The sequence below is a fragment of the Aedes albopictus genome, chromosome 2, assembly GCF_035046485.1.
Source record: "Aedes albopictus strain Foshan chromosome 2, AalbF5, whole genome shotgun sequence".
Taxonomy (NCBI): Eukaryota; Metazoa; Arthropoda; class Insecta; order Diptera; family Culicidae; genus Aedes; species Aedes albopictus.
In genome coordinates this window covers 143,735,436-143,746,751 of record NC_085137.1, presented here as the reverse complement: position 1 = coordinate 143,746,751, position 11,316 = coordinate 143,735,436, and the positions used below count along the sequence as shown (strand labels likewise).

The 11,316-nt window shown below is 39.8% G+C and overlaps 1 protein-coding gene across 1 annotated transcript in view; it reads left to right on the top strand.

Moving 5' to 3' along the window:
• The first annotated feature begins 222 nt into the window (after positions 1-222).
• The window catches only part of LOC109398524 (uncharacterized), a 45,165-nt gene continuing 34,071 nt past the window's right edge, over positions 223-11,316 (top strand). Inside the window, exon 1 of the mRNA XM_062850574.1 lies at positions 223-1,142. The gene's annotated coding sequence lies outside the window, so the exon portion shown is untranslated. The remainder of the gene's footprint in view (positions 1,143-11,316) is intronic.

Sequence of the window (11,316 nt, the reverse complement as noted above, 5' to 3'; positions counted from 1 at the left end):
AAGAAAGCTTTTTCTATAACTAAATATAGACAATTTTTAAATGTATCATACAGAATGTTTATGGCAGGCATTATAACGTTTGCCGGATCAGCTAGTTTACTGTAGAAGTAGAAACATTTTGTCTACACGGTTAGCTACGTATGATAAACTAAAGTTGCGTGTCGGTCACGCATTTAGGGTGTCTGAATTTCTCCCTGTTTGTAGCAAGCAACTAGCTCCCGAATGAAATTTTACGACCTCTCACCTTTTGCAAAATAATATTTCCACACACTCACTGATGTTCACGCACAACTCTTTTCCAAGATTTATGATTCAGTTTCAGCGCCTGTCAAGGCATTTTAGAGTTATTGCTTTACGGCCTGTCAGCTGAAATTGGAAAACTTCCTACTAATCTCTTACTTGTGTGCGAAAGAGCCAGGCTCCCCGACGTTACTTTGAAAGTCAAAAAAAAAATCCGTCCATAGTTTCCAGCACCGCAGTCAAGTTCGATGAAGCACGTTGTATTCCCAGTGTACCATTTAGTGTATTCCTAAACGTGCATGTCGTCACGGTTCTAGCACCATGGGTACGTGCGTATATTTGCTGCACCTCCCCAAAGGTAGGTACACCTGGAAACCTTTCCGCCCAGGGCGTCACGTGCTCTATTTCAGACAGTTAGGTGGTAGAGCCCGGCGTTTGGAGGCCTGAGCATGCAAACCCCATCGCATAAATTTTCCGCTTTTACAATGGCCAAACGGTTCCCGGGTGCTTGTTTTGCTGAGATTTGCACAATTCAACGAGGAAATATTACCTCTGCCAATGTGTTTTATTACCGAAGAGAATCGTCGGCTGGAGTCTCCAGCCGACACACACACCTTTCCCAAGAATGAATGATTGAACCGGTTTTCGATGCTTCCCATTCTGGTTCTAGTCTAACGCAATGTCGTTTTTCCGTTCTGTTTTTTTTTTCTGATCCATCCTACAGGAAATCACGCAATCGGAACGGTACGCAAATTCCCGACGCTTCCGCTGAATCCGAACGGGGTGTGGATCGATCCCGGAGGCGGCGTTTGGCGGCAGGCGTCCGAAATCACCAAGGAAGCCATTACGGACTATGCAGCCGTGTCGAGTGCTCCCACGCTGCCGCTGCCCGACTACGAAAGGTGAGTCGAATATGAACGTGTTATATATGTTTAAGGCAGGGTGTTGGATTTTATCCAACGGGAATTTCCAAAATTATAATCCTCCGGAACGGAAATGAAAACACGTGATCCGTTGTGTTTGGGAAGGATATAATTTTCCTATGGGAGGACATTTAGATTCATTTCATATTATAATTGTGTTTGATTTAGTGAATATTTACATATCGCACACATGCTACGTGGAGATTGATTACCGATTTCAGTAGCTATTGTTCAAAAACAGATGCTATTACAATATGGACCGATTCATTGATCGTAGTCCGGTTCAATGTAAATCTGACCTGGATTATTCACAAATTTAGGTTAGCTAATATTCATAATTTTAAGTCAATAATCCTCACCTAGTCAGCTTGTATATATTGAGAATAACTTTAATATTTCAATTCACTAGGTTTAAGTTCATTTCACGTACTATTTCATTTAGATTTAAGCAAATTTAATTAAGGAATTCACTACTATACTTTGCAAGCTTTCTAATTTATTTTGCCTTATCACTCACCCGGTGACAGGTGAATACCTGCCACTCCTCTATCACTCGCACTGTCAGGCTGCTAATACTGTAGAGATCTAATGGTGACAGACATGCGCGCTGGCCTAATGGGCTAGGCCAACACAGGGTATTGATCATAATTCCGTCGTACGAAGTTGAAGTATTGTTTTGCAACCCACAATCAATCTGATGTCTAATTACACTAAAGGTAAAAGCCGTAAAAACGCATTGTTTCAAATAACTTCGTAAAAAAATCAAGTCACGGTAGATGTCAAAAGGTTTCAGGGTTTTCAGGGGTTCCAGGATGTCTCAGGGGGCTTCTTGGGACATTTCAGAGGCGTTTCAAGGGGCTACAGGACGTTTCAGGGAGGTTTCAGAGGCACTTAAGTGGGTTGCAGGATGTTTCAGGAGCATTACATGGGGTTCAAGCGGTTTTAGGGGGGGGGTTTCAGAGGCATTACAGGAACATTCAGAAGATTTTCGGCGAGTTTCAGAGACGTTACAGAGGCGTCTTCGGAGGTATCGGATAGTTTAAGTGCAGTACACGGGGTCCGACGGGGTTTAGGGGGATTTTAAAGCCATTTCAAGAAGCTTCGGAGGATTTTCGGTGGGCTTCAGCCCAAGCAACACACATGTTATATAACAGTTACGGCAGCGCAAGTTTTGGTTGTAGAGAAGTTTATTTGACGTAATTCTAACACAATGTTAAAATAACGTCGAATCAACTTCTATATAACCAAAACTTGCGCTGTCGTAACTCTTATATAACATGTGTGTTGCTTGGGAGAGATGTTACGGAGGCGTTACATATGCGTTTTCAAGAGTTCCGGAGTTTCTCTGGGTTCCAGAGGGTTATGCACCCAAAAAGACCCTCTGGAACCCCCGCTGAAGCCCTGAACTCACTGAAAATTGTCCAGAGTTCCCTGAAATCCAGTCGGATCCCTTGTAACGTACCCGAGACCCTCCGAAACCTCCGAAACCCCTCTGAAGCTTCTCGACATGCTCTCCATGAAATCCTGTAACCCCGGGTCCGAGGGGATTTCAGGGAGATTTTTGAGGCACCTCAAGAAGCTTTAGAGGGGCTTCGGGGGTTTCGGAGGGTCTCACGTACGTTACAAGGGATCCGACTGGATTTCAAGGAACTCTGGACAATTTTCAGTGGGTTCAGGGCTTCAAGGGTGTTTCTGGGGGTTTCGAAGGGTCTGTTTAGGTGCGTAACCTATTGGAACCCACTGAAACCCCGGAACTCCTGAAAACGCATATGTAACGCCTCCGTAACATCTATGAAGCCCACCGAAAATCCTCCGAAGCTTCTTGAAATGACTTTAAAATCCCCCTTAAACCGCGTCGGACCCCATGTACTGCACATAAAATCCTCCGAAACTGACGAAAACATCGATGTAGCGTCTCTGTAAAGTCTCTGAAACCCATCAAAAATCCTCTGAAACTTCCTGAAATGCCTCCGAAACTCCGCTTAAGCTCCTTGGAACAAATGACTCAATTCTAGCAGAAAGTCAGAGATTCTAGAGAAACTCTTAATTTTTTTTTTAGATGCAGCTGAAGATTCTAGAAACATGTTGGTGATACGAAAGATAAGGTGGTGTTTTCGCAGAAACCGGGTCCAGTTATAGGGCTTCAAGAATGAAACTGCAGACTCTTGCAGCAAGCTTATGATTTCAATAAAAACTGGATAATCCAAAAATGAGAGTAAGAGGACAAGAAGCTGAAATTTCCAAGGGTAAGGTACCTGCTATGAGGAAAAGCTGGCGATTCCTGACGATGTCTGCAGGTTTATCAGGGATTTTTGAAAAAGTTGAAGATTCCGGGAACAAAATAGCAATGCCTGGAATTAGAGATGCTTTGAAGGGTTTTACACAGGTGATTTTTCGTAGAACCTGCCATACATTTTGTATTGATTTCGTTCACAGGATCCTCTTGGAATTCTAAAGAGATTCTCGCCAGAATTCCTCTAATAGTAGTTTCAGAGATTCATCTGAGAATTTCTCCTGAGATTCCTCCAAAAAAAATCTCTAAAGGTCGCTCTTCAGAAGTCTGTCCACAAATGTCCACAAATTCTCAAGATTTTTCATCAGATTCATCCATAAGTTTTTTTCCACGAGTACTCTGAGATATTTTGTTAGAAATTTCTTCAGCAATTCCTTCACCAGTTATTTTCCAAAATATCCTACCATACTAGGAATTCCTTCCAAAACTCGTGCAGAGTTTTTACCAAAGATTTCTAATGCAAGATAGTAGGAATTCGAATCAAGAATACTTCAAAAGATTTCTTTAAAAAATCTTTCAGATATGCCAGCCTGTAAAAACCTGAGCGGCAGGGAATACCTAATAAATACCATGCAAAGAACAACCTGTGCTCTAATACCTAAAACTGTTATTACAATGTTATTCTTCAAAATGTTATCAGAACTTAACAATAATAATTGGAGGTATTTGAGCAATGTTTGGTATTGATGTGGTGTTTGTTGATTTAGCTATGAAATAACTGAAGAACATGTTTTGATATTACATCATGAAGCTATCGAAAAAATGCACATTTTTATAACAAGATATGATATTCCCAAGTAACAATTTCATTACTGACTGGTTTTCTTTGATTTTTATTAGGGTTTTATTACAGCAATAATGAAAACTTACAGTTTTATTACTGCTTTGATGAAAACCATTGATAAAAAGTTTTATAGTATACACACTTGCAGATATCCATAAAGACAGATTTTAAGAGTAAACAGAACTTTCCGATATGTAAACCTTCTGGCAATCTTTATTACCACAATAAAACTGTTAAAACTCTCAACAGATGGCGATCCGTTCGATTAGTAACGACATCTGTTGGTGGAAAAGCAGAACTACGACACTGCTAGGTTTATTGCGGTCATCATAAAAGTAAACTTGCTTTCGTTTTATTTTCGCTGATTATGGTCGTCGCCATATCGAAGAAATAGCTAACGTTAATGGAAAATAGTTAATTTTGCTCAAATTAGCAATGAATTGATAGTTTGTGACCATTTCCATAACATGCTCACATGAATAAACTCTCTCTGCTGAGTTTTCTTGTAATTCGAGATAGTTTTACTAAATAAACAAATTGATTTATTTCATTCCAAGATGATAATATTCACTATTTTTGAAACGCATTAATTTTATGATTCTGCAACCCCAATATTCACGGTAAAATTGAATGCGCATAAGCCTACCAACACAATAACAACTAAAATATTACTTTGAAATGACTATGACTTCTACTTACGAATGATGTATCGTCCTAAACTTTACGTGCCATCGAAGAAGCTTCTCTGCATCTTGAGCTGTCAAAGTTTTTGTTGAAAAAAAAACAACAACAATCGAGAATGGGAATTTTTTTAACTAGGTTTTAAAACGGTTTTATTGCTACTCTTAATGCGATTTGCAAAAGCTCTCCGAGAGTGGTCCACTTAGCCGGAAGATGCTGTTAAAGAGGTTATCAAGAGGCTTTGATGTATAAATCAGTTTTATTGCAAGTTATATAAAATTGGTCATGAACATCTCTTGTAGAGCCGATCAAAACTTAAAATGTTACTTGGGATATTTTGTTATTCAATACAGTGATAGTCATTCGTTTAGCCGAGACCAAAAAATTTCCAAAAAAGTGTCTGGAAACTCATACAAAAGATTTTATGATAAAACTTTTTTATTGTAGTGATAGTATACCTAGTACTGTTTTATAAAAATGTGATACATATACACTGAAACAAAAACGAGGGTTAAAACCCTTCAAATGTCATTTTTGCCTAGACATTCGTTTAGCCGAGGTAAATGAAAAATTGGTTTTCAATAGATTTTTGGCAATTTCGTGAGTATATTTCGAGGATATACCCCAAGGCATTTAGTTTATGACGTGTTAGCAAGATACTTGACCATAAAAGTTTATTTATTTGTGAAATTCAGAGAAATTTTATAAAAAAAATGTCCCGCTAAGGAGAAGCGATGATAAACAAATTTATTTAAGAAAAATGATTTCTGTAAACACTCAAACGTAAGCTAGATTAGCAGTTTTGGCACAGAATAATTGTTAGAAATGTTCAAATTATTGCATAAAATGTAATGAAAAAATTAAGTATATTGGTTTTTGGTTGGTTAATCCTTAAAATGGGATTGATAAAAGCTTAAATAAATAGTTCTGCGTTGAAATAAAGACGTGCCCTAATACCTGTGGAGTAAACCTGTTTGATACTAGCATTACTAAATGAGTTTGAAGACTGCTAAGTGAAAGAACTTCAAGAAGTGTCAGAATTTTTTACCCTGTTTATTTAAAAGCAGATGCTCATACAAAAATGCATCATATGGTCAAACAATTGGCTTATTTCATTCAATCTGAAGAAATATATTAGAAATGAGTCTTAGTTGTGAACCACATTCATTTTTAACATGATTTATTTGAAAAGAATGTCTAAATTATGAAACAAGTAGTTTATGCTAGAAATGTGAATACTTTCGGTGCGATTTCTCAAAATGTGAGCCGTCCAATGTCTTTTATTTCAGCCAGGGTACAGTCTTGAAGATATTGGGAGCTATTAGAAGACGTAATAGTAGTAAACGCTGTGATTTATGCAAGTGAAACCATCATATTTCATCAAAACAATACTTAAATACGTGTTTTTTTACGGTTTGCGTTATTTTTTTTCTGTTAAAAGCATTGTTTTTCGTAAAATTTCAACCTGCACTCGTCATGAAACTTTCATTTGATTCTTTTGAAACACTTCCGATAAAAATAACTACATCAAATCTCAATTTGGAAACATTTACAATATTATGACATGTTTATATAAGATGCTTGCAAAATTAATATGGCAACACTTCCAAAAACGATCTAATTCGTGATTTACAAGTCGAGCTATAATGCAGGTCACCATACAAAATGATGTTGTTGGATATTTTTCGAAATTTGTTAGTTTTTTATTATATAATTCTAAAAAATGTATTTCGGCTAAACGAATGTCTAGGCAAAAAATGACATTTGAAGGGTTTTTACCCTCATTTTTTTTCAGTGTATATGTAAGTGTGGTGTATCACATTTTTATAAAACAGTACTAGATATACTATCACTACGATAAAAAAAAATAATCATAAAATCTTTTGTATGAGTTCCCTGACACTTTTTTGAAAATTTTTTGGCCTCGGCTAAACGAATGTCTATCACTGTATTTATTTAATCACTATCTTCGTCATGGACGCACAGATTGTTTGATTATCATATATTCCTAATACTACTCTTAAATTCTAATTTTGACATGTTGAAATCAAAGTTAACACTAACCACATCAAAAGCACTTAAGCACGCACAAAAAGGACTGTTTTGACCATAATTTGTCCTATGCAGAGGAATTGTCAAAAAAGATGAGCTACGGAATCGCCGTGGTGGGACGTTCAACGGAATTTCACCAAGAAGAGCTGGACAATCAATATTTCCACTGAAGAGGTCGAAGACAAATAGCCGCTGAATATATGATTGCTTGTCCAGAGAAATCATCCAACCTGACGAAGTAAAGAAGACAAAGAAGACCTATTCCGCAAACGTCAAACCACTGCACGCTTTAAAAAGTATGCACACAACCTTGCAACTAAAATAAATTGGCAAAAATTTAAATTATGTTTAATGGTGTTTAACTGCATTCTGTTACCGGTGGGTAACATTTGCCGTAAAATATTAGTTTGATGAGTGCGGGAATTTAGGGAAACTAATGTGAAGGTGGCGCAAACTCCAACGGTCGTTTTGTTTTCCGCGCCTGGACGGTGATGCGCACGCGTATGGGGATATCCCGCCTGAGTACGGTGGGTGGCTGTCTCCACTGAACCGCAACTGGGTGGAGGCGGAAAAGGAGGACCCGAGAGAGTTGTTAGACAGCAGCAAAAGAAAGCGGTGAAAGATATCGGACACTATAACCCTCCCGTAATCCTGCCACGTTTTGGTGAGGAAAAAGTGTGTGTTGGCCAAGCGAAGCAAAAAGTAGGCCAGTTGCAAGGCTGTGAAGAGTGGAATTTGCCTCACGGGACCTCCGTGGGCACCCTTAGATCACGATCGGGCGCGAGCCCGACACTCCATCGTCCACCGTATTACGGCCCAGTGCGAAACCTCGTGGCCCGGGATCATCGAGGGCCGTGCCCCTCCTTTTCATTTTCGGCGCTCGTATCACCCTCGCGGTCAGCCATCTTCCGGCCGGTTCGTATCACCTTCGCAACCAGCCGATCGAGGCTCGGTCGTCGCAAGTCGTCCAACTCGGACTGAAGATCTATTCCACGTGTCCGAAGCCATCGCCATCCCGGCCATTCGTTCAGTGCCTGGCCGTCGAAAGCCGGCCCTTTTGGTCCCAAGCTCCGGCAGTTCCACGTGTCCGAAGCTCCACCACCGGCCTGGTCACCTGCTATCGGCCACGCAAAGAACATTTCCTCCGGTCGCCGCCATCACCCAACGTTTCACGCCCGGCCGTCGACAGCCGGCCAATCCACGCACCCGAAGGTCTGTCTCCCCGATCCCGGCAACCCCAGTTGGATCACCTCGGGCCGAAGCCATCCCCGGACCGAGCGCTCGATACTGGAAACCCGGACTGCTCCCCACCGTTGCCACCGCCACGGCTCCAAGCTGCCACCGTCGTCGCCCCGCCGCCCGCCACCGAAGTCATCCGCATCGTCAGAGAAGCGTGTCTGCCCAGGGTCGGCGTTTATACGGATCTACAATAAACCGTTTAACTGTGAGTATTGCTATTATTTAGGATTCTGCACTCCGAAAACTCCCCCTTCGTCCGTTCGCCCTGAGACCCGGTTCCAGAAGAGGCCGTGAGAGCACACCCCAGAGGCTGCCGCCGGCTCAGACCAGCAGCCTGGGGTTTTGGGCCGGTTTCCCTCTGAAACCGAGCCGAGAGGTTCCGGGGCCAAAAATAAGGGTCTTATAATTCAAAAGTGCTGAAACTACACCTAATGTAGTTTAAAAACAATTTACATATTGCAGCATTAATTGCGATTACATAAACCGAAAATTAAAAAAAAAAACATTATTTTTTAATTTTATAGCAATCACCTGAGTGAATGCTTCTTAGCGTGCATCGAGCATTTTGACATTTGCGGTAGGACTGCGGCGGTCGGAACCACCGCAACCCCGTTGGATTTTTTTTTTCTATTTTACCGTAATAACTTAAATTCTTATCAATTTCGTACTGGAGGAGTAAATTTGAGTTATTATTTTTGTTATGTTAGCTCTTAAATGATAACAATCTCAATTATCAAACGAATTATAAATATGTAACAGAATTTGTGATCATTTTGTTATCCGCTTTTGCATATGTTATCCAGTTGCTAATATTTTCTGTTCGAGAAGGAGTTCCTTCAGAGATGCTTTCAAGAATTTCTCTGGGAATCTTTCTAGGAATCAGATTCCAAGAGATTCACCACAATTCCTAAACTAATTCATCCAGAACTTCATCGGAAAATTGCTTGAGAAATTCTTCCAGATATCCTTTAAGAAATTACTTAAGGAATACAATCCGAAATTTCTTCTGGTTTTTTTTTTAACTACTCTGGAGATTCTACTGTGAAATTTTCCACAAGTGTCTTCAAAAATGCAACCAGTAATTCATTCAGAAACTTCTTCAAAGATACTCTAGGTATTCTTTAAAGAAGTAAATCAGAGATTCTTCCAAGAATTCCACCACATTTTCTTACGGAATTCCACCAAGAATTGGTTCAAAAATTCCTCCACATATCTTTCCGAAAATTTTGCCTAAAATTCCTCCAAATTTTGCTCAATGAATTTCAGGATATATTTCTCGAACTCGTTCAGATATTTCTGCTGGAATTCGTGAGGAAACTGTCCCAGCGATTCCTGGTATAAAATCTGAAAAAAAAATCCCAAAGGAATCTCTGGTGAAACTCCAGGAGTGCTCTCTGGAGAAATTTGTATATGAAACTGGATGAATTTTTGGAAGTTTCCACAAAAAATAGATCACTGGCGTCTTCTTTGACCAAGTTTCAAGAATTTTTACAGGTTTTCACAAGGGTTTTCATGAATTTGCTCCCAGAGTTTCACGTGAGATTCCCCCCACAGTTCTCCAAGAGATCCTGGATTTTGCATATCGAGCTTTTCTTGGGATTTTTTTCTGTGATTTTCGAGATGTTGCAGTCGATATCTCTAACGAAATGTGTGCATTCAAAGGTTCCCTTGAAGGTCTTACAAGAGTTTATCTTTAGATTTTTGCAGGAGCTCTCTTCTTGGAGTTCGATTAATTCTGGGATTTCCTTAGGAATTCCTTGGGGAACATCCATAAATTACCTTGAGGGGGGGGGGGGGGTTTCAGTAATGTGTGACAACCCATACAAAAACTTCAGAGGTCTCATACAAAAAGTGTGACATAGTGGAGAGGGGGAGGGGGGATTAAAAATGCGTGATGTAATTTATGGACGCTCCCTTGTGAGATATGTCAGGATTCTATCTGAATGCCAATAGAGATTACGGTAGAAAATCTGGGATGCATTTTTCAAGTCAGCTTTAGCATAAATCTCTGAACATCCGGAATCTTGCGAAAAATTCTCCCTCTCAAACATTTCCATCTCTAAGGTGAAATTTTGAGAGGAGAACAGCGAGAAATTCAGCAAGGAACTCAGGGTTACACCTCGAAAAGGACATTGAAAGCATTCCTGCAAGAACTTCTGGGTAAAAACTTGGATAAAACCCCCAGAGCTGTTTGAGGCCCTACTCAAGTAACAATGAATTCTGGACAGTGAGACTATTAGCTGAACAATAGCTGGTTAATGGTGTCAATGGCTGAATATAATAGAATAGAATATTATTCATCTGGGTAACCAGCTCTGAGACATACACCAACATGTTGCAGAATTAATCATCTGTTGTTCAACCTTTAATCAAATAATTTTTGACAGCTGGCCCAAGCATGGTTTTCGTAAAGTCCACATCGCTTCCTAAGCCTCAATACAGACTTAGTTAAACTTATGGTCTTGACTATTCAGACACAACAAGTAATGCTCTTGTTTTCGAGGATATGTTTACAATTGTGTGTGGTGTAGGTGCTAAGGTTAGTGACTATAAATCAGGAGGTCGGAGTTCAGTTCCCAGTTTTCCCACAGATTAATTTATACATTCCTAAACATCTCTTCTGGAAATAGACGCAGCTAATGGCAAAAATAGGCTCAAGAAAGTGTTTTTATTTTATTTTTACACAATTACATAAATAATTTAATTGATTACTGATTAGGCGCATATTAAGCTTTAAATCAGCCTTCCAATGAGCCTCAAATCAGCTAAATGTTGAATGAAATCACCAAAATTAGATGTTTAGGAGCAGAATAAATAATTGTACCTCTTGTGCTCAGCTTTTGTTCAAAGAAAGCTGATTTAAAATAGTTTGAGAAACGTTTGTACAGTATCAAATTGTTACCTGGGTAGATAGCCGCAACTGTTATTCAGCAGGAGCATGACGTTTTCGATTTGCGATCGGTACAAGAGCTTTTCGTAATGAGAATTTCCTTGACTTACTAGAACACTGCTGTGGGCTTTGTGGCCAAGCGGTTAGCGGCATCAGTCGTTTAGGTGTCTCGTAAGCCTTAGAGTGTGGGTTCGATTCCCGCTCCAGTCAGAGA